Here is a 22,521-nt window from a genome sequence, read left to right on the forward strand (position 1 = left end):
CAGTTATCATAGCAAAACTCCTGAATTTGGAGTCCAACCTCATACCTCTGTGACTTTGGGTAAGTCACTTAATTTCCCTGGGCCTCATCTTCCCTCACTACAAAATAAGGAATCACTAGATGATGCCTCAGATTTGTTTCAGCTCAAATGCTATGATCCAAACACACACCAAACCAAAGTCAGTGCTCTTCTTTACCATGTTCTCCTGACAAATCAGGAAAACTGTTTAGTCAGTAGAACATGGCAAAAATTACTTCCCAAATTTGTCTAAATTAATTATTTCCTATCATATTTTTAAGACTTCCATATGACTTTTTTCATCCATTTGAGACATTTAAGAATTTACACCATTTCATACTTAAGATAGTAACAAATAACATTTTAATAATAAAAACAACCATACTGGTGTTCTTACCTTACAGCAATACTCTATGTACAGTATATACTTTGTCCACTAAGTCAACTGAGTAGTATACCCATGTGACCCTTGGTTAGTTAATAATTAGATACAAAAACAAAACAAACAAAAAACCCCACCATCTTTATAGATAATTGGGCAATCAAACACTATGGATTCTGCTCATGATACTTATGCAGCCACTAACATTCTCCAATATTTTCAATAAGTCCAGAGAGAAACATTAAATTGGGGAGTAAAGAAACTTGGATGTCAACCATGTCGCACATCAGCCTTTAACCCCCAACCCACCCTCCTCAACAAGCTTCAGTAGCTCACTACTGCCGCTAGGATAAAATACCAATACCTTTGTTTGGTACTGAAAGGCATTCATAATCGAGCCTCCAACCTGTCTTTCCAGACTCATTTCATAGTAGAGTATTCCCCTTCTGCATTCCAGTCCAAATGACCTACTTGCTGTACAGAGTTCCACATCCCACTTCCACGTCTTTGCACAGACTGCCTCTTGTGACTGGAATTATCTCCCTCTTTTTCTCTACTTAAAATTCCTACCTCCTTTCAAAGTTCAGTTCAGGTGCCACCAGGTGCCTGGTACCCCCCTTCCCCAGAATTTAGTGTTCTCCCCATCCTCAAAATTAATTTGTATTTACTTTCCACATATTTTTGTACTGAGAAATGTACATGTTCTACAACTCCACTGGAATGTAAACTCCTTGGATATGAGGGACTATTTTATTTTATAAATTTGGAAGGGGGCAGCTAAGTGGTAGAGAACTGGGTTTGGACTCAGGAAGAATCATCTTCATGAGTTCAAACCCGACCTTAGACATTTACTAGCTGTGTGACCCTGGGCAAGTCACTTAACCCCATTTGCTTCAGTTTCCTCATGAGTAGCAGAAGTGGGAGAAATCATTCCAGTATCTTTGCTGCAAAAACCCAAATGGGGTCACATGAATAAAAGAACCACTAAACAACAAAACAATTTGGAAGATCCTTCCAGGGAAGCAATTTGCAACTCACCCATGTGTCCCTGTCCTATGTAACTCATCCATATTTTCCCAAAAGTTTGACACATGAGACCCTTCCAATGAGCTGAAGTCTTTCCTTGATTTCTCCTGAGATCTGGAGACAACCTGGCTGACCACCCACCATCTCCATCTTTTGCCCCATGATTATCTCATCCTTTCTTTAGTTCATACAATTCCTGGATGACAGTCTTTAGTCCTACTTATCAAAATCCCTTCTTGCTGAGACGTTGCAGCCTACTCACTCCTCAGCTCCTTCACCTCCTCCCTCCCCACGCATCTGTCCACTGCTCCCCTATCTGATACTCACACCTGAGCATTAATATGAGACCTAGCTTCAGACCTGACATAGACCAGGTGATGCTGGGGCATGGTTAATCCTAGAACAGCAAAAACAAGGCAGGGATAGGGAGAACAAGTCCAGGAGCTGTTAGGACAAGGCAAGAGATCACCACAGGAGATGAAGGTAATTACCAGTTTATCAAAAGCACAACATCAAAGATTCAGGGAATCACAACCAGGGCCATCCTGAGGCAAAAGTTATTTGCCCTAAAAGCTACTTTTAGGGTTTCCCCCAAGGGCAGGAATAAGGTCAGGCTGTTGGCAGGCAGGAATTAGAAACCTACGGACCAATTAATTTACATGTGGGCACCCCACCAGATTAGAATATACAGTCCTTGAGGGCTACAACTGTTTTTGCCTTTCTTTGTATACCCAGACCCTGATAAATACTTTTTGATTGGAAGAGACTTTAGTGGTCCCCTAACGTAACCCCCTCATTTTACAGAAAAAGCAACTGAGGCCCAGGAGAATTAAGTGAGTTAGATCATGCACACAAGATTCTGACCTGAATGGGACGCTGGAGGTCATCTCGAGCAAATGCCTCATTTCACGGATAAGAAAACAGAAACGGAAGCTGGGAGAAGTTGAGGTTTTCTTTTGTGCTTTCGGTGTTTTGTATTCCCCCATGCCCTAGGCATAGTGCTTGACACATAAAAAGCACTAAAATGCTTTGAATGTTAAGTGATGTAGGCTTCTAATTAGATGACAGAGTGGATAGAACACCAGGCCTGAAGTTAGGAAGACCTGAGGTCAAATCTGACCTCAGACACTTACTAGTTGTGTGATCTTGGGCAAGTCACTTCATCCAATTTACCTCAATTTCCTCATCTGCAAAATGAGCTGGAGAAGCAAACCACAACATTATCTTTGCCAAGAAAACCCCAACTGAGGCCATGAAGACCACTGAAAACAATAAGGCATCTTAGGTGGTCGAGATAGACTTGGAGTTGCTAATCCTGCCTCAGACACTTAGCTGTGTAACCACAGGCAAGTCACTTAACTTCTCCCAGACTCAATTTCCCCATCTGTAAAATAGGATAATAGTACTTACCTAACGTATTACAACATCCTCGCCAAGAAAACCCCAAATGCGGTCATGAAGAGTCAGATGCAACTGGAGCCACTCAACAACATCTAACATGTTTGTTGTGAGGATCAAATGAGTGTTTTCCAAACTTCAAAGCACTATATACGTGAAGTTATTATTTGCCAAGGTCACACAGTCAATTAACAGCACATATTACATTTTTGTCTATTTTTAAAGTCTTATCTTAGAACATAAGTTTCTAGAGGGCAACATGGTAGAGGAAGTAGGCAGTGGGAGGTATCAAATCACAGAATCTGAACCCAGATCTTTTACCTCCAAGATGAGTGCTGGTTAGTCCTTAAAAATAGGTTGCTAAGAGCCTTGAGACTGCAGGTGGATTTTGAAAAGGAAAGGAAAGGAATAAATCACAAGGGGATAAATAAGAAAATTCTTCAAACATGAATGAAAGTAGTCAATTATTCCCTCCTCTATTCTAGCCAATCTGGAAAAAATAATGAGCATAATTTGTGGTACTATTACAGTTTATACTTGCTAATGTACTTCAGCTGTAAAGTCAAAGAAATGACTTCAGGGATAAAATACTCAGCCAGAAAGATTAAAAAAAACAAACAAACAAGGAACATCCATCTAATATATACTGTATAATCTACACAAAGATACTTGTGAGCTACCTTTGTCATTACTAAGAGAGTGACACAACATAATTAATAAAATTTTCAAAATAAAAGGAAAGGACAATATCCTTGAAGTCTTCTTGAAGTATCAACCCTATCATTTTAAAGAAATGTGGGTTCCTCCCCAAGCTGATTCTGTCCTAAATACGCAAATGTAGTAATATTCAGGAATGAGAGTGAAACGTTTATATCTAACATTTCTAACTATTTTCTTTTCATTCCAAGGGTTGTACTAGTTTCCTTAATCTTGTCCGATACCCTTAAAAATATACACATTATTGGATTCTTAGTTCAACATCCAGGTCTTTGGATTTTCTGTTTACAGTAAAACATCAACTCAAGCCTCAGGGCACCAAGTCTTGATAATCACAGCCAGTTAACTTCACCCAGGGAGCTCTCTCCAGCTCTCCCAAGGGAAAGATGTAAAAGTCAGAACTGCTAGGTTGATGGCCAGGGTTTTTTACTCTGCCTTTCACTCTGTTTTGATCTGTTCTCATCCCCATAGCTAGCATAGCACCCGTTATACCACAAGCTTTCGCTTCAACTCTAAGCTGATACTCCTTTGGCGTGTGTGTTTTTTTTCCCACTGCTCCTAAAAGATGCACTTTGACAGAGAACAGCTGTGAAAGTGCAGCCAAAAACAAATCACAATTGGGATGTGTTAAGTCAATTTGGGGATAATAGCTTTCTGCGTTTGGAGAATGTTTGGGAGAGTATTTTCCCAGTTGGATGTCACTTTGTGTTTTCTAATGCATTACCATGTGGGGGGAGGAGAGACTGATATACAGCAATTATTTGTGTATTTGTCTTCCTTGAGTAAATAGTAATCTCCATCTTTGAGGATTATGTTTTATCCTGCTTTGCACTTAGCAAGCACTTTTAAATCTCCAGGTACCATGCTGCCTCCTCTCCAGCCATCAACCTCATCTTCCTGCAGGTGGAACCTAGGATTCCTCCTTGGGAGCTGCCCTTGCCTCTGATGCATGAGCTCTTCCTTTTATTTTTATTTTTTATTTTTTTAAATAGCTCTAACTCTTTGTATTAGCAAAGAAATGGGAAAAAAAATGCCAGTCAATCAGGGAACTGTCTCAGTATTGGGATGAATAGGGATAGGGGCTGTATTGGAGATATCATTGATAAAAAAAGTCCCTCTACCAAAGCACTTCAGAACCTTCTCTCCAACTCAGAAGTCTTAGAAGGTACCTAGGAATAATTGTGTGTGTGTGTGTGTGTGTGTGTGTGTGTGCGTGCGTACCTATTTATGTCTAATAGTAGGTATCTCTGGGGTGGGGGGAAAGTGAGGAAAAAAAGGAAATTTACACGATAACTTTGTTGTATATTTAAAAGGAATACCAAGCTGTACACAGTGGATTTGTGGTTTTATGTGCAATCATCTTTTTTGTTGTACCATCTTATGGAAATGCTTGTTTCATTCCATTTATTAAAAAAAAATTTTTTTTTAAGTTGAATAGAACACTGACAAATTAAGCAATTTGCCCAGGGTCAGACAGGCTGAACACAAACCCAGGCTTTCCTAGCTCAAAAGCCTCCTACTTCCCAACTCAAGAGGTTGCAATGTACAACTGCAGAGAAATACAAGTCAGGAGCAGACCAGAGCCCTAACCAAAACTTTAAAGCAGACCAAGTTCATTCTCTACTCCTCCAATCTCTTTCCTCTTCCCAACTCAAAAACTGCCCAACATTTCTGGTCCCAAGACCCTATCCTGAAGTTCCTAATGTACCAAAATTTTCCTTTCTTTCTTCTAGCTAATCTTGAAGCCAAATTTAGAATTATTCTAAGTATTTGCACCTAAAGAAGAACCAGTGAATAAAAAAAAAAAAATACTCTCCCGTTCAATTCAACACTTATTAAACCATACACAGAGCACTAAAAAGGAGTCAGCAGCTTGGATCTTTCTGCCTATTCTTATAGGGAATCACAATATTCTACATTGTTTATAGCAGCCTGAAGTCCCACATCATCCACCCCCTTTCTTCATTTTGCAAATGGCTCAGAACCATCATGGGGCTCAGTGGAAACAAGAGTCATGATGGCAAAGAGCATTTGCTGAGACGATGAAATATTAAAAACCAACGCGGATGGTCTTCTGTCCTTCCATAAGTACTCTAGATCAAGAATTATTCAACTTTCTAAAGTACTCTACAATACTATGCAATCAGGAATTCTTATTTCTCCCACAGGGCAGCTGGTGGAGTTCAAGCTCATGCACTCCAGTTCTGCCTCACTGATGAAGGATAGAATATGGAGGTCAATCGATCACTTCTTTGCTCCTCAAATTTCCTCATCTGAGAAACGAGGGGGTTTGGATTCTTTTCAACTATAAATCCTAGGATGCCCTAAATCAACACATAGAAAATAAGGATTTCCTACAGTTACATGAGCTACAACCTCACATAGTCTGCTTTGCAACGGTACAGAGCACTTAGGTGGGTCTGTTATTAGTCTGTTTGTGTATTTTTCTTATTAGGCTTTGTTTCACCAAGCCAAGAACCAACAGTACTTTAAACTTCATACCATCCCCAGATGATACTTAATAGAATGAATGAATCACATCACCACTGTTTTTAATGCAACAGCTCCTTAAAACAATTTTGAAACTAAATTGTTTTTAAAAAATCAAAAGGATATGTTCAATGAAAATTATCAGAATATAAATTTTCTTAAAACCATAAAATTATTCACAAAGCCAGTACAAGTACTGGTATAATAGCAATTGACAACTTAAGACCAGAATGTATGACTGAAACACCGAAAAAATACAACACATCACACAATATGTCATCATGACAAATTTTTACTTGCTCAAAACTTGGTTTTGCATTTAATTTTTCCCCTGTCTCCATATCTTTAAGTTCTGAATTTCTTCTCCCTCCCTGCTTCCCTTTTCACAGCTTATTTAAATCTTTATCATCCTCCAAGGAAAGGCATAATTCCTCCTTTGTCCATGACCCCTCCCCAGCAGGGAATGATTTCTCCCACTTTATAAGGATTTGTTCATTCATTTTATGATACTCTATTTTCTATTTTGGTTATTTGTTCAACTACCTTAGGCATAAGGAATAGACCTGTGATTTTATTATAATAGAGAACGAAGGAGGTAAGGAAACTCCCCCTAAACAACGTAGGTCCGTGCCTTCTCTACAACTCACAATCTGAGAGTTGCCCAGAATATTAAGACTCTAAGTAACTTATTCCAGCATCACACAGTCAGAGAAATGAAAGGATGAAGGACTTGCACCATAGTGACAGAGCAAAGTATACGTCAGAGGCCTGGGTTCAAGACCACATCTCTAACCACTAAACTACACTGTTTTACCTGCCTGATCTCTCTTCTTAGATTCAAATAAAAACGAACATGTATGTCTCTAGCACTCTGAAATGTTTTCTTAAAAAAAATTATACATTGAGGAAGTGGTACAAATTATTATTATCCTCAGTCTACAGATGAGGAAACTGAGGGTCCGAAATGTGAAATAACTTAATATCACATAGCTAGGTAAGGATTCAAACTCAGGTCCAGCATGAATTTTTCCCCTCTCTTGGGTGGCCTCTCAAGAATACTGAAGTTAAGGGTGGCTACTTATTTTATCTTTGCGTTGTTCTCTGTGCCTAACAGAATACCTACTTCAGTGCCCAGCACAGTATTTTTCACAAAAGAGATACTAAATACTTTGCTGAATTATAATTGAATCTATTAAAAATACGCAGTATTCAGAGAACTGTTGAAACCGGGGAAAGGGAAGGTAATTAGCATTTACACAGTGCCTGCTATGCACCAGGCATGGGCTAAGGCACTTTACAAATATCTCATTTGGTCTTCACAAAAACCCTGCAAGGTAAGTGTTGTTATTATCACCATTTTGCGGTTGAGGAAACTGAGGCAAATAGGGTAGTTAAGTGACTTGTCAAGGGTTGCACATCTAATAAGTGTCTGGATTTGACATGGGTTCTATTAAAACAAAGGAGAAATAAAGATTATATAGTCAATCAATAAGCATTTATTAAGCACCTACTGTATGCCTGGCACTGTTCTAGATGCACATAGTTCCTGCCTTCAAGGAGCTGAGAAGCATGGATATATATTTTTTAATTATCACAGCATTACTAATTTTAAAATCTTCAGAAATTTTCCACACAAAAAAGGAATACTCTGCCAAATAGGTAATTTATGGACATAAAAAATGAAAACCACCCTTTGCACAAGAATCCTAACAAAGCCTTCATCAGGCACTCTTAAGCCCTTCAACGAGACTGAATTAACCTCAGAGTCCGTGTTTTGCTAGGCTGACCCAGATTTTTATAGGTTATGTAAATATTACATTTAAATTGCTGTTTATCTCCATTCAACTTGTAGACAAAGAAATAAAAAGGCTGCCTGGAAATGGGAGTAGGCATTCATGGTTTCCCAACCCCACCCCCTTCAATGGTGACTCAAAAAAAAAAAAAAAGGTTCATGTTTTCCTCTCGATCTGACCCTTTGTTCCTACAAATGCTGGTTCAAAGCCCAATGAAAAATAACAGTTTTGCTCCATGCCTGTACACGTGGAACATTTTTGGGGTCTCGGCTATTTTGAAACGCAACTTTAAAATGAGAACTTATGGGGCACTTAGAAACAGCATCCATACAACAGTATGAACATAAAGTCTCTTTGTAGCGAAATTAAGAGTATACTCTATGTTACTATGCCAGATGGTACAAGGGACAGATAGAGCTTCACGTCTGGAGTGAGAAAAACCTGAATTTAAATCCAGGCCCAGACACTTACTAGCTGTGTGACCTTGGGCAAGTCACTTCTCTACATTTGTCTCTGTTTCCTCATCTGTAAAATGAACTGGAGAAGGAAATGGCAAACTACTCCAGTACCTTTTTCTGGGGTCACAGAGCTGGACATCACATGACTGAAATGACTGAACAACTACGCACTTTCAGAATGTGGTCTCATCTGTTATCATGTTCATCTTGACCATTTTCTTTCCTACAGAAGAGGGTCATCATGTAATCCTTGATAGCAGCTTTTTAGGTTCCCCACATCTGCAGGGTCAAGAAGCTCCTCTATCACAATGGCCCCAAAGGAATTACTACAGACTCCTAAAGTCTGGTCTTGGAAGTGGCCGTGCCCTAGGGATGCCTGTGTAAATTTAAGGAATCATTAAAATAACCTCAAACTCAGAAATGTCATCAATTAATACACTCTGATTTCTGCCCATTCTCTATACTTCCATTTGGGTTTCAATCTGAGTTGACAACCAACCTCCTATGGCAACCATTCCACTCATTCCTCTCAGCACGCCCCCTGTCCTCTCTTCCTTTGTGCTTAACAATATTACCTAGCATTATCATTGTCTATGCATGTGTCATGCCCCTGCTCCAAAGTCAGCTCCTTGAGGATCAAGTAACTAAATTACAATGAACTACACATAGTAGGCACTTAGTAAGTGCTGGCTATTTTTGCTTTTTTCCCCCACAAAAGATGAAAAAATTCATATGGCTATTAAATCGAGGGGCTGCTTTTCAAACACAAAAAAATTCACTGGGCCTTCCTCTAATCTATCAATCTGCTCAATATTCATTTTTCTTTAAATAATTTTTTTCCTGTTAGTCTAAATTTTTTATAAAATGTGATGCACCTTTACTGAATGCATTCTCTTTTTGCTATTTTTACTTAATGCCTTAAATTTTGATCCTGCATAATCATTTGACTTGCTTCTACTGCTACTCCTCCTCCTCCTCCTCCTCCTAGTACTACTAACTTTTGTGCAACACTTTAAGGTTTACAAAGTTTTGGGTTTTTTTAATTATCTCAACTGATCATTCATTACCTTGATGAAAGGCTCCCCTAGTTTCATTTTTCTGGCACTTTTACAACTTTGATGTGTAGATAAAAATAGGGTTTGACCAGATGATGACAGTGACTCTTCTTGGTAGCAGACTTATGATTACCATCCTGACTTAAAACTGAAGGAACTAGACCCTATCAGGTAAGCAAACTATCCCTCAGTATAATCTAAGACTGTGTGAGGTAGATGAATGAATTCATCTAGGCTGTTTATAACATGTAGTGTTCAGACCCCTGTCAATATTCAGGAATTCTTATTTAACTATGGCTTCTCCCTCAACTATAATATTGTTTCTCTTTCAAATTTAGATCATTAACGTTTTCAGTGGACATGCAATAAACTTATAATATCATCATCTTTATCTTAGGTAAAATATTCTACAGAGAAACTAAATTAATGCCTTTAATCTGAACAGAACTCACATGCTAAATAAACATCAAGAGAAAAAAGTTTCTTGGCCTACACAATCCTATTTCCTATTTCATTTTATTCCCCAGGGTTATCTTACATCAACCATCCCTTCTACCATTTTAGCAGGACTCAACTGTTCTAATAATTAAAATGGGATTTTCCTGAGGTAGACTTGATAAAAGGCCAAAAAAGCAGGCAAGAAACCAATACATTTGTCAAGACCTGCTATGTTCCAGGCACTATGTTCTGTAGTGGTACACACCACGGTAACAAATTTGGAAGGGGAGAGGGTCTGGGGGGTAATATAATGAGTTCAGTTTTGAACATGGGGAGTTAGAACACCTACGGAACATCCATAAGGCAGCTAGGTGGTACAAAGGATAGAGCACTAGCATTAGGGTCAGGAAGACTCATCTTAATTCAAATCCAGTCTTAGAGATTTACTAGACTCATCTTACTTCAAATCTAACCTCAGACACTTACCAGCTGTGTGACTCAAGTCACTTAACCCCTGTTTGCCTCAGTTTCCTCATCTGTAAAATGAGCTGGAGAAGGAAATGGCAAACCACTCCAGCATCTTTGCCAAAAAAAACCCAAATGGGGTCACATAGTCAGACCTGACCAAAAAACAACTCAACAACAAACAGAACATCTAGCGCAAGCTGTCTAATCCAATAAACAGAGATGTGAGAATTGAGTTCATTAGAGAGGTCAGAGCTAGATAAATAGATCTGAGAAACCCAACACAGAGATGATGATTGAATCCCTGGGAGCTAATGAGATCTGAGCTGTACTGAGGGAGAAGAGCTTTGTGAAATACCCATAGTTGATGGACTCAACCAAGAAGTCAGCTAGGCAGGAAGAAAGCTAGGAATCAGTCATATCCTAAAAGTCTAGAGAGAGCCTTGGGAATCTCTCCAGCTCTGCCCTCTCTCCAGAGCTCTGACCCACATCTCAAACTCAGCATATCCAAAACTTGCACATCTGTTCCACAATCTACTATGTTAGCACATTATTTCTGTAATACCACCATTCATGTAGTTCTACCATGAAAAAAAGCTAGATAATATCATGTTTTTCTTTCTTCCTCAGCTTTCACAGTAAACCAGCTACCTCTGCAGATTATTTCTACCTTTGCAGTACTGTTAGTAATTATTCCCCTTTTTCTATTATCACAATCATCTTCCTATTACAGGCCCTTAACACCACTTAGCTCAAAAACTTGAATAACCTCCTATGACGACTAACAAGAACCACACCATTCTCTGCACAACTATCAGATCTTTCCTGTGCATAGACCAGACGTCACTCTACTCAAAATCCTTCAATGGCTCCTTACTACCCACCAACTGAAACTCAAACTCCTTTTCCTTAGTATTCAGAGTATTTCCATTATATGCAGCTAATATCATGCCTGTCTGAGTTTAGTTCATACTATTGCCTTCCACAAGCACTATACTCCAGCCAAGGAGTCTTACCAACGTTCTCCTAAAGATGTCCTATTATTTTCCTTCTCCCTTCTTGAATCGTTCCCTATTCTTGACATGCCCTCTCACCCCTCCCCTGCCAGGTGAATTCCTATTCATCCTTTCAATCACCAACTAAAATACAAGCTCTTTCAGGAAGGCTTCCCTGATTGCCCCCATTAGATTACGACCTCCCTCCTCAGACATCTAATGGCATTTTGTCTGCACTTTTCCACTTCAATGTTATTCTGTATTTTGTTTAGTTACGAATGTATTCTATCCTCCTACAAAATGGAAACGCCATGAGAGCATGGATGTGTCAAATTTCTGTACCAAGTAGGTGCTTAATAATACTTCTCAAATTGAACCCGTTACTGAAATGATCTGATCTTCTTTGACACCAGGGAACAAAACTGTTATTTTGGCCCTGTGGTCCACTGTTTTGGGATTGGGTTATTTTTCTTTATTATGAGTGTGTCATGACTTCCTTTTCAAAGTAAAATGAATATAAAGGAAGATTTACATAGCTAATAATAATCATGAGAGATTACAGCTGCCAATGGAACTACGATGTATAATTTATATTAGTCACTAGAAAAAAGGAAATTGAATTTCTCGATGATTAAAGGGTAGAAAAATGGGACCTGTGAAGAGGCAGCATGGGAGTGGAAAATAAGCTGGGTGTGCAGTCAAAGGGCTTGGGGTTGAATCGACTGGCAACACATGGGATCTTAGGCAAATCATTTAACCTTTCTCAGCTCCAGCTTGCTCATCCGTCAAATGAGGGGGTTGGACTAGGTTACCTATAAGGTCCTTGCCAGTTCTAAACCTATCATCCTCAGATTAGTGAATCTTAAGAAAGAAAAGAGTACTGGATATATTCTACCAAATATACCAACTAGCTATTTCTGATCACTAGCAAGAAAAAAAAAAAAAGAAATGGGCTTAGACTGCAGGACTCAGATGATTCTTATGGGAATAGTGTACTTTGGAACAATGAATAAAGATCACAGAGTATCTGATCTCTGAAGACTGACAAAACATAGCAGTGACAGAATAAGGTGGATATATACTGAGGAAGGGGGCATGATGTAACGAGAGAGCTGTGAAGAGAACTGAACTTGACAGTCAAAAGCCCTGGGTTCAAGTCCCACTTTCAGCAATTAGCCGGCAGTCTCCTCATCTGTGAACTGATGTCTTAGGTTATTATCAGCCCTAAATTGACAATCTATGTTGATGTTGAAAGACCTCTAAGGGTCTCTTCCAACTCCCACAATTTAATCAGCCTTGTAAAATAATCCAGCATATGGGTAGCCATCAAATAAATAGCTGAACACTGAATGGAAGGTAACTTCTGTAAAGGATCCAGTGAGTTTTTTCTTTCTTATTGTTTTCTCTTAGCCTGAAGCCCATAGAATGGACAGCAGTAGGCCCCTGCCCAAACACCACTTAAGGGCTGTTTTCTGGACCCTCCTGGCTTAAGAGTGATTATTAGTTGTTTGTCCCTCCCAGTTTGATTTGGTTATTGTTTCTTAGGCTCATTAAAAGGGCCATCCCCTGACTACTTCTTAAACAGGTCTACTCACTGAATGGGCTTTGCCTCACCCTAAGTGAGTACCTGCAAAGACCTTGGCCTAAAGGGCCCAAGGTTTCCCAGTGCATCCTGGGTCATCTCCAGTCATCCTGATGAAAATCTGGTCACTGGACCCAGATGGCTCTGGAGAAAAAGTGAGGCTAAGTGACCTTGCACAGCCCTCCCTCACTTAAAACAAAGTCAAGTGCAAGTCATGTTATTATTTCTCTGATGGCATGGTCTTCTTTGGTAGGGAAGGACGAACACAACAGAGGATAATTCACTTCTTCACATTCCTTAGCTGCAAACAGGCAAACTCCTCTTGCCCACAGCTGATAATTAAGAGGAAGTCTTGGAGAATAAGAGAAGGACTGGACTAGGACCAGGCAACAGGTAATATTTTTCCTCCCCTCAAATTTTTCTCCCTCTTTGTTGGGAGAGGAAGTTTAAACTTCAGCCAACAATCATCACCCTCACCACGATGGGTAATCTGGAAATACAAAATCCCAATTATGCCTCCTTAATTAAGTTAACAATGACTGGTTACTACCAGATCTAATGACATGTTCTCAATCTTCATTGTTCTTGAAGATCTTTAGCCTCAGACCCTGTAAATCATCCTCTTCTGGATACACTCTCATCTCTCATGACCTTTCTCCCTTCTTGGCTTTCTTCCCACTTGACTAACCTCTTCTTTTCAGTACCTTCATCCATGGCAATTTCACTAACTGTAAGTATGACCCAAGGCTCTATCCTGGGCCTGCTTCTTTCCTCCCTCTACAATATCCCATAATCTCATCAGATCCTGTGGGTTCAATGATCATATCTCTGTAGATGATTCCCAACTCTATCAATATATCCAACCCTAGTCTCTTTCCTGAACTATAATCTTGAATTATTAACTATCTTTTGAGCATCAAAAACTGGATATGCTATTGACATCTCAAATTCAACATTCTCTAACAGTACTCATTATCTTTCTCCTCAAATCCACACCCCTCGTTCCACCTTCCCTATTAGTGTTATGCACAATTTTCCCAGTCTACACTGGGTCTACAATTTACCCAGGTCTACAATCTCAGGGTCAACTCCTATCTGACTCATTCCATAAAGATACTTTTATAACATCTCTCATATATGTCCCATTTCTTTCTGTCACATTGATGCCACTCCAAGAGAGGCCCTCTTACCTGGACTATTGCAATAGCTTTCTAACTAGTCTCTTGACCTCAAGATTTTCCTTACTCTAATACATCTTTCACTCTATCCCAAAGTGGAATGGACTGGTTTGGCAGCCACGTTTATAGGATTATTGATTTGGGGCTTGAAGGGACCTTAGAGGTCACCAAATATCCCCTTGTTTTACAGATGAGGAAACTAAGGCAAAGAGAGATCAAGCAACTTGTCTAGGGTCACACACTTTATCAGTGTTCAGGGAAGGATTTTAATTCACTTGCCTGTGATGTTCCTAAAACCTAGGTTTTACCATTTCAACTTCATCCCCACTCCCTCAATTCTCAATAAATGCTACTGACTCCCCATTACCTCCAGAATCACATATAAACTGCTGTTTATATGTGGTATTTAAATGTAGTATTTAAAAATCTTCCCAACCAGGTTCCTTCCTACCTTTCCACTTTTCTTAAAATTTGTCCCTTTCTGTGTACTCTATGGATAACTAAGTGGTGCAGTGAACAGAGAGCCAGGCCTGGAGTCAGGAGGATCTGAGCTCAAAACTGACCTTAGACACTTAGTACCTGTGTGACCTTGGTCAGGTCACTTAATCTTGCCTGCCTCAGTTGCCCCATTTGTTAAATGGAGATGGAGAAGTAAATGGCAAACCACTCCAGCATGTTTGTCAAGAAAACCCCAAATGCGGTCATGGAGAGTCGAATATGACTGAAATGACTCAACAACAAAGTGTTGTTCAAGTACTATTCAACTTCATGGGACTCCTTGTTGTTTCTTTAAATGAGCTTCATTCATGGCTTCTGTCTCTGTTCCCCACTGCCCCCTCACTTCTTCTGCCTAGTTTCTCCAACTTCCTTCAATATTTAACTAAAATCTTACCAACTGCAGGTGGTTTCCAAGTATCTCTACTGCCTTCACCTGTTCTCCATAACCTGTAAGTACCTCCTTATTCCCATGCTGCCTTGCCCATCAGAATGCAAAGTTTCTTGAGGGCAGTGGCTATCTATCTCATGTGCTTGAAGTGGTATCCTTAGCATTAGCACAATGCCTGGTATGCAGTAAGCACTTAATAAATGCTACTGTTGATATCCCAAAGTGGAATGGGCTGGTTTGGCAGGTAAGTTCATAAGATTATTGATTTAGGGCTGAAAGGGCCCTTAGAGATCAGCAAAAATCCTCTTGTTTTACAGATGAGGAAACTGAGGCAAAGAGAGGTCAAGCAACTTGCCCAGCTAATAAATGTCCAGGGAGGGATTTTAATTCAGGTCTTCTACCTAGCTTTTCTCCCTCACTTGAAGTCCTAAGAAAGGCAAGAGAAAACTAAGTTTCAAGTATGTTTTAGACAAAACTCATTTATGTACAGGTTGCACTAAATAATGAGGACTTACTTTATTTAACCTCATTGTTTATTGAGAGACTGCCGCCCTGAAACCTCCCCCCCCCCCCATTATAAACTCCTTGAGGGCAGGGACAATCTTTTGCCTCTTTTTGTAACCGCAACACTTAGCACAGTGCCCCGCACATAATAGGCACTTAATAAATAATGACTGATTGATTGCCTGAGAAATAATGTATTTTAAGTCAAGACCACCCACCACTGCTGTGAAGCTGGGCAGGTCACCTTCCCACCCTTCTGGAATTATTTCTTCATTCGTAAAATAAGGGGAGTTCAACTAAATGACCTTTGAGTCCCTCCCAAATAAATCCTCAAGAGCCTTCTTTTGGCCTACAGGGACCACACTGGCTAATTCCATCAGCCACAGAAGAAAAGGTTGCACAAAGTACCTTCTTTAGAGTAGATGCTAAATATTATTTGAGTGGATAAATTAATTGAGCAACCATTAACATAAAAACAAATTCTATCAACCATTTTCTGTCCTTATGTGATTAAGAAAAATTAAAATTCTCATGTTGCATTAATTATACTTTAAATCCCTTAAAACTTTTTTTAAATAGTCTCAAAAGAATATAAGCTTAGATATTGATTTTGGTTTTATCTCCCCACCTCCCCCCATACACATGCCTGGTTCCTAGTTCAGCTCTTTGTAACCTGCAAGAGTTTAATAAAAGCTGTTCCACTGAATTATGTGGTTATATATCATTTTACATTCAAACACTTTTTGATCCCCTACCCCTAAAGGAGAACATAAACTCCTTGAAAGTAGGTCCTAACTTTGCATTAATTTCCCCAGTCTAGCAGTACCTCACACACAGTAATAACTCAATAAACGTTCATTCAATTGGATTTTATTTTATGAGAATTTCCATTCTCCAGCTCTTTCCTCTTCTTCATTGAGTAGAATACTCCTCTCTGCTCCTTGTTACTGAAGACATCATACAAAAAACATACCCTAGAGCTTTACTTCTAATAACGAAATATAAAAAAGGGGAAAAATTGAAAGGGGAAAACAGATGAGGAAGTCAAAATTAAATGCTCTGCTGTCAATGTGATTAAAATAAGAATGCACATGTTTTATGCTTGTTAAAAGATAATAAAGAACCTTTGAGAAGTTATCAGTAATATTCCCAGTGCTCATTTTCCAGTGATGGGTTTTTCTAATAACATCTAGTTATGGGTTTTTCCAAGACACTGTTGAACCATGTCAATCTTTCCTTCCACTGTAATCTTTAGTCTGTGAAAAATTAAACAGAGGAAAAAACACACATAAGGTTCTAAATTTAAGGGGCACTGTTTTAATAATTCATAGTCTTTGTTCAAATCATAAAATCAAAATGTTTTACTACCTTACAATTCTACTTTGGTGTAGGATAAGCAGAATTATGCTAATGAATCCACAATTTTATACTTCAATCCCTATGCACTGAGGTTAGTTTGCCAAAGAAATATACATAACCCTCCATACACAATCTCCCCTCAATGGCCACAAATTATACCCCTGATCCTAGACAAGAAACTCACAAATGTCTTCCATTGCTAAAGAAGTAGAGAAAGAGCATAGATGGTTCTGTAAAAATCACAGTTTCAAAATAACCACTAAATCCATGACTACACCTATGTAGACATTCCTTCCAACACTACAAATTAATAATCCATCCATGCTTGCAGTCAATCATAATTATTAAGCACCTAACATGCAAACCACTGTGCTAAGCACTGGGGATTCAAAGAAAGACCAAAAAATATCCAGTCACTCCTCTCAAGGAAATTAGTCCAATGGGACTATCCATTCTACTTCACTCACTGTCACGTGGATCTACCTCTTGTACTCTCTTAACTTTACATGGACATCAACTGAGCCCATGTGCTGTCCATCTCCTTCTCACTATGTAATGAGCTCAGCTTTTTCTGAATGCATACATTTCTCTTTGAGGTGCTGTGGCCTGCTCACGCCCTTCTCATATTCTCTATCACCCTTTGGGTGAGCTTCAACTCCCATTCTTTGTCAACTTCAAAATGTCACTACTCGTACCTGTATATCACTGGAAGAATCCTGGCATTTAAAAGGTTAGTCTTTCCTTTGGGGGAAAGGATCATTAAAAAAAAAAAAAACTAAAATTTTTGACAAGCAGTCAATTTATGATCCATTTGAAGTGAATTACTGATAGGTAAATTCAATGGGTTGTCTATCATAATCAGCACAAGAAGTTCACCCAGTTGTATTTTGTTGTGTTTCCCCAAATCTTGTTGTTTAGTCATGTTTCAGTTGTGTCCAACCCTTTGTGATCCCATTTGAGGTTTTCTTGGCTAAGATGCCATTTCCTTCTCCAGCTCCTTTTATAGATGAGGCAACTGAGGCAAACAGGGTTAAGTCACTTGCCGAGGGGCCACACAGCTAGTAAGAGTCTGAGGACATTTGAATTCAGATCTTCCTTACTCTAGGCCCAGCGCTCTATCCACTGATCCACCAGTTGCCTCTTATAGTGACTCTAGACCTTGCTCCAGAGGCTCTTCAATATTCCAATGATGCAATCAGCATATGGTCACCCATAAATAGACATCTCTGGAAGAACTCACACCTATAGAAAATCCATCTTCGGAGGGACTCCTCTATGACAGTGGTGAATACCTTGGTTGAATTTAAGTGTCCTTGTACTTTATTCCCTCTACATATTCAATGACCCATTCACACCCATCTCTCTGCTGTTCCTTGAAGAACCTTGAAGAAGCATCACTTTCTGATTCTGTGCATTTTCAATGGCTGGGTCTCAATACCTGGAAAGTTCCCTCTCCTTTTCTCTGCTTCACTTCCCTGGCTTCTTCAAGTCCCAACTAAAATATTACCTTCTCCAAGATGCTTTTTCCCATCCCTCTTAATACTAATGCCCTCCCCCTCTGAGATAACCTTTCAATTACTCTGTACATATCTCCTATGAACCATGCTGCCTACCATATCCTCCCTAAATAAAATGTAATCTCCCTGAGGGCAGGGATTATTTATTTTTTGTCTTTCTTTGTATTCCCAGTACTTAGTTCAGTACCTGGAATATAATAAACAATAAAAAAATGTTCAATGAATGATTCTTGTGCCTCAATTAATATTAATAAAGCAAAGTTCTTAGTTACATCTTTCAAAGTCATCTTAAATAATTTTGAGATGTTCATGGAAGCACTCTGTTGAAAATGTCTTTAAGGCAGCATTTTCACTGCCAAATCAAATAGCTTGTTGGGTTGTTTGTTTTTTTTTTAAAGAGTCAACAAACAATAAGCAGAGTAGAATCTTGTATTACCCACACCTTTTGGACAACTGAAGTATTCCCCTGTGGGATACTGTTTGGAAAGGCCATGCTGTTCTCTCTCAATATCCTTAACTCAAGGATGGCCTCAACTTATGTGCAGATTTTTTTATAAACATCTGGCATATATGGGAAGGCTGGTGCTTACTTATATTCTCTCAGCTGTTCTGGGAGTTGTAGGGTAATGAAAGTTAAGCTTATTTTACTCCCCATACCTTCGGTTTTCTCCCACTTTCAAATACCTTGAGAATCAACACCCAAAAGCTCTTAAAATTGTCACTTCCAGCACAAACCTATTTTGTTCTACTCCAGTCCCTATTGCTATCTTTAAACAAACAAACAAAAAAATCAGTTCCATTTATATTTCCTCTAGAAACACATGAAATACTGTATAATGTCAGAGTCCTAATGTTGTGGCTCTACTTTGGTCGACAAGAAAATGATATTTTTTTGTGGAAAAAAAACTTTACAATCCTTTTTCCATTCCTGTCCACTTCTTAAAGTCTTTCCAACTATACTTAAATATCTCCCATTGTGTTATCAAGCAATACAGCTCCCTGTCTTCCATTATCCTTCTTGGTAACATCTCACCAATGGGTTTTTATTCTAACCTAGAGAAGCCCATGGTGACCCTCTAGGCAAGAAGATGACATGTTTGCTGGCTGAGGTGCTGCCTGGAATCTTCTGGTCTCCATGTTTTTGGCAATTAATTTAATCTGTTAAACTTTGTTTGGGGGTTTGGGTGGTTTTTTTTGGTTCAGTCGTGATTGAATCTTTGCTGATACCATTTGGGGTTTTCTTGGCACACATTCAAAGAGAGGTTTACCATTTCCTTCTCCAGCTAATTTTACAGATGAGGAAACTGAGGCAAACAGGGTTAAGTGACTGGCCCAGGATCACACTGCTATTGCGTGTCTGAGGCTGGATTTGAACTCAGATTTTTCTGACCCCAGGCCTGGTGGCCTATCCACTTTACCACCTCGCTGCCCAAACTTCGATATGAAATTTATAATTAATGATGCCATCTATTGCTTCATCCTCTTTCCACTTAACTAGATAGGTCACAATGGAGTTGTTTTTAATTACATACAGCCAATATCCTTTTCTCATTTTTTAATTCTTTCTATTAATGTATTAATTTTTAGTTTTACTTTAACAAATCAGTATTCTGAACAATACAGTCAAATAATTCAGGATGACTCATAAACCAGGAAGTCATTTTCTTCCTCTTAAAATATAATCAACTTTAAAAAAAAAAATGTTATTTGGTACTTGACATGTTCAGCACTCTCTGACTCTGGTCTCAAAGAAAGTATTTATGATGAAATAAGTATGAGGCTTCTAAGGAGCTGACAAATCTACCTGTGTTTGTAGGTCTTTCTTCCCAAATCTAACCTTCCAAGACTCTTCACCATTCTCCTTATGCGCACACTGTCACTGAAGTCACCAATTACCAAAATATATCTTAAGGTTCCTGTCCAAGTTGTCAGTTGTTCTCCACTATCCTCTGCGACAAATTATGGCACCAAAATCACAGTAATTTTAATGACTATCTTTTCCCAAATACTTTTCATATACACTACAATATTAGATGACCAAATACTCCTTTTAGGGATGTTTTGTATAGTTTTTGAATTACACAATAAAAGCAACTCCAACAACTCTTTTACTTGCATCTCCAAGCAGAAACCAAGAACCATCCTTTCTTTTAGCTTACAAACTTCCTTATTCCTTCGGGTTTCATGCATAACCATTATGTCAAGATGGACAGCAGTAAACCATTCCTCCATTAACAAGTCATTGTTGAAGACAGGGTCTCACACTTAAGTACCAAAAGCAAAGTTAAAGTTTAGAGGGAATTAAAAACCTATGATCCCTACCACTCTCCACAACCCTGTCATTATTTCTGTGGAATTAGAGGGAGGCAGCACAAGACTGAGGGGCATTCTTAATTTTTTGTTTTGTTCTATTTTATAAGTTGTCATGACCAAAGAATTCATTACCAAGTGATCATACTTGCTAAGATGACTCTTAAAAAGCAGACAGAATCTACTTCAGAAGAAAAATTACACCCATACGCAAAAAAACCAATTTAGAGCCAACACCTTCGTGGGCCTAGAGCTACAAGCGCCCTCAGACATCTTTTAGTCTAATCCCCTACTTTTACAGATGAGAAAACTGAGGGCTAGGGAGATTACTTACTTGCTCAAGATTATACAGGTAATAAATTGTCTTTGGAAATGGAAAACAAATGGTGCACCTCGCTATAAACAAATAGAAGCTGTTAATACTAACAATTTGGTTTACTCTGATCTTCTGGGCCTACTATTTGAAATAGAGATTGTCACAGAAAATGGGCATTGTGAGCAAGGAATTTCAACATCCCCAGTCCCAAAATTAACACTGCAACCAATCACATGAAAAATCTTTACATAAATCAAAAGCAGTCTTGACTGTGTTTAAGGAATGAGACAACAAAATCTACCAAAAAAAAAAAAAAGCCCCACTCAAGCCTGGCTTTACAAGAAGAGGGAGCTCAGATCTCTCAGCATGATTACAGACAACTGTGCAAAGGAGTCTTTTTTTCACAGCATGTTAGCTCAACTGCTTTCTCAGAACAGTATTAAAAACCCCACAAAACTAGCAATAAACTACAGAGCAAGAGTGGCTTTTCTTCTCTATTTCTCCTACCATGTCCCTCCTAACCTACCATTTTCTCCTTTCCTGCATTCCTCTACAACCAACTTTTCCTGGCACATACAGCCAGTCTGGGGCAGTTACAGTGGATAGAGCACAGTGCCTGGAATCAGAAAGACTCTGCTTCCTGAGTTCAAATCCGGCCTCAGACACTTAACTAGGTGTATGACCCTGAGCAAGACACTGAATTTTGTTTGTTTCATTTTCCTCATCCGTAAAATGAGCTGAAGAAGGAAATGGTAAACCACTCTGGTATTCCTGCCAAGAAAACCCCAAAAGAGGTGACAGAGAATCGGACATGACTGACAAACAACAAAACAATAGACAGTAAGTCTAACCATGTACCATCTGTTCTGTTCATTTGGACATTCCCCCTGTAACAGAGGGGATGCCTAAGCTTCTCCATTTGATAAACAGGTACCTGCATCCCTTGGGACTGATTCACCTGGCTTTTCCCTGCCTTCTTTAACTAACAAAGGTCAACAAAGCAAACCTCTGACTCACCAACAACAAAACACACTAAAGGAAATTCTGGGGCATCCAATAGGCGACACTTTCTAAATAATACAAGAACAAATATCACCCGTTAAATTAGGAAACGAAAAGAAATGGATAAACATTCATCTCAAACTTCCCCTCAAAACCTGTGAAACCTCATCAAGTCACTCACAGGAAAGGAGAACAAAGAAATAGTGAAGGAAACAGCATCATACCCTACAGAACAATCATAATGAGACAAATCAGTTCTCTGGATAGGAAAATACCTCTATCAAAATATCCGAAGTACAATCTACCACAAAAAGTTCTGGCAGAGTACAGAATCAACCGTCCAACATGATGGAGACAGAATCAACAGAGATGTGGGGGAGGGCCTGGAAAAAAAGTCTTCTAATGATAACTACCAACATTTAATTCAAAAAGGATGTAACGGTTATTATTTTTAGAGAGGACGAGACTAATTTTTTTTCTAAATTCAATATTCAATCAAGAGAACAAAAATTCATGGTTTTGGAAGAATTTCAGTTCAATTCAAAAAATGGTAATTATGTCCCACTATGCTGAATGTGTGATACACTATAGGACTAAGTCAAAAATAAAATAGTCCCTGCCTTTAAAAAGCA

At 38.9% G+C, this 22,521-nt stretch overlaps 1 protein-coding gene across 3 annotated transcripts in view; it reads right to left on the reverse strand.

Annotated features, from left to right (window-relative positions):
* TBL1X (transducin beta like 1 X-linked) overlaps positions 1-22,521 on the reverse strand; it is a 381,972-nt gene that overhangs the window by 270,122 nt on the left and 89,329 nt on the right. Inside the window, exon 2 of one of the 3 annotated variants that reach the window (XM_072614422.1) lies at positions 16,510-16,641. The exons of the other annotated variants lie outside the window; for them this stretch is intronic. The gene's annotated coding sequence lies outside the window, so the exon portion shown is untranslated. The remainder of the gene's footprint in view (positions 1-16,509; positions 16,642-22,521) is intronic. 3 annotated transcript variants of the gene reach the window in all.

This window comes from Notamacropus eugenii, chromosome 5, assembly GCF_028372415.1.
Source record: "Notamacropus eugenii isolate mMacEug1 chromosome 5, mMacEug1.pri_v2, whole genome shotgun sequence".
In the NCBI taxonomy this organism is placed as follows: Eukaryota; Metazoa; Chordata; class Mammalia; order Diprotodontia; family Macropodidae; genus Notamacropus; species Notamacropus eugenii.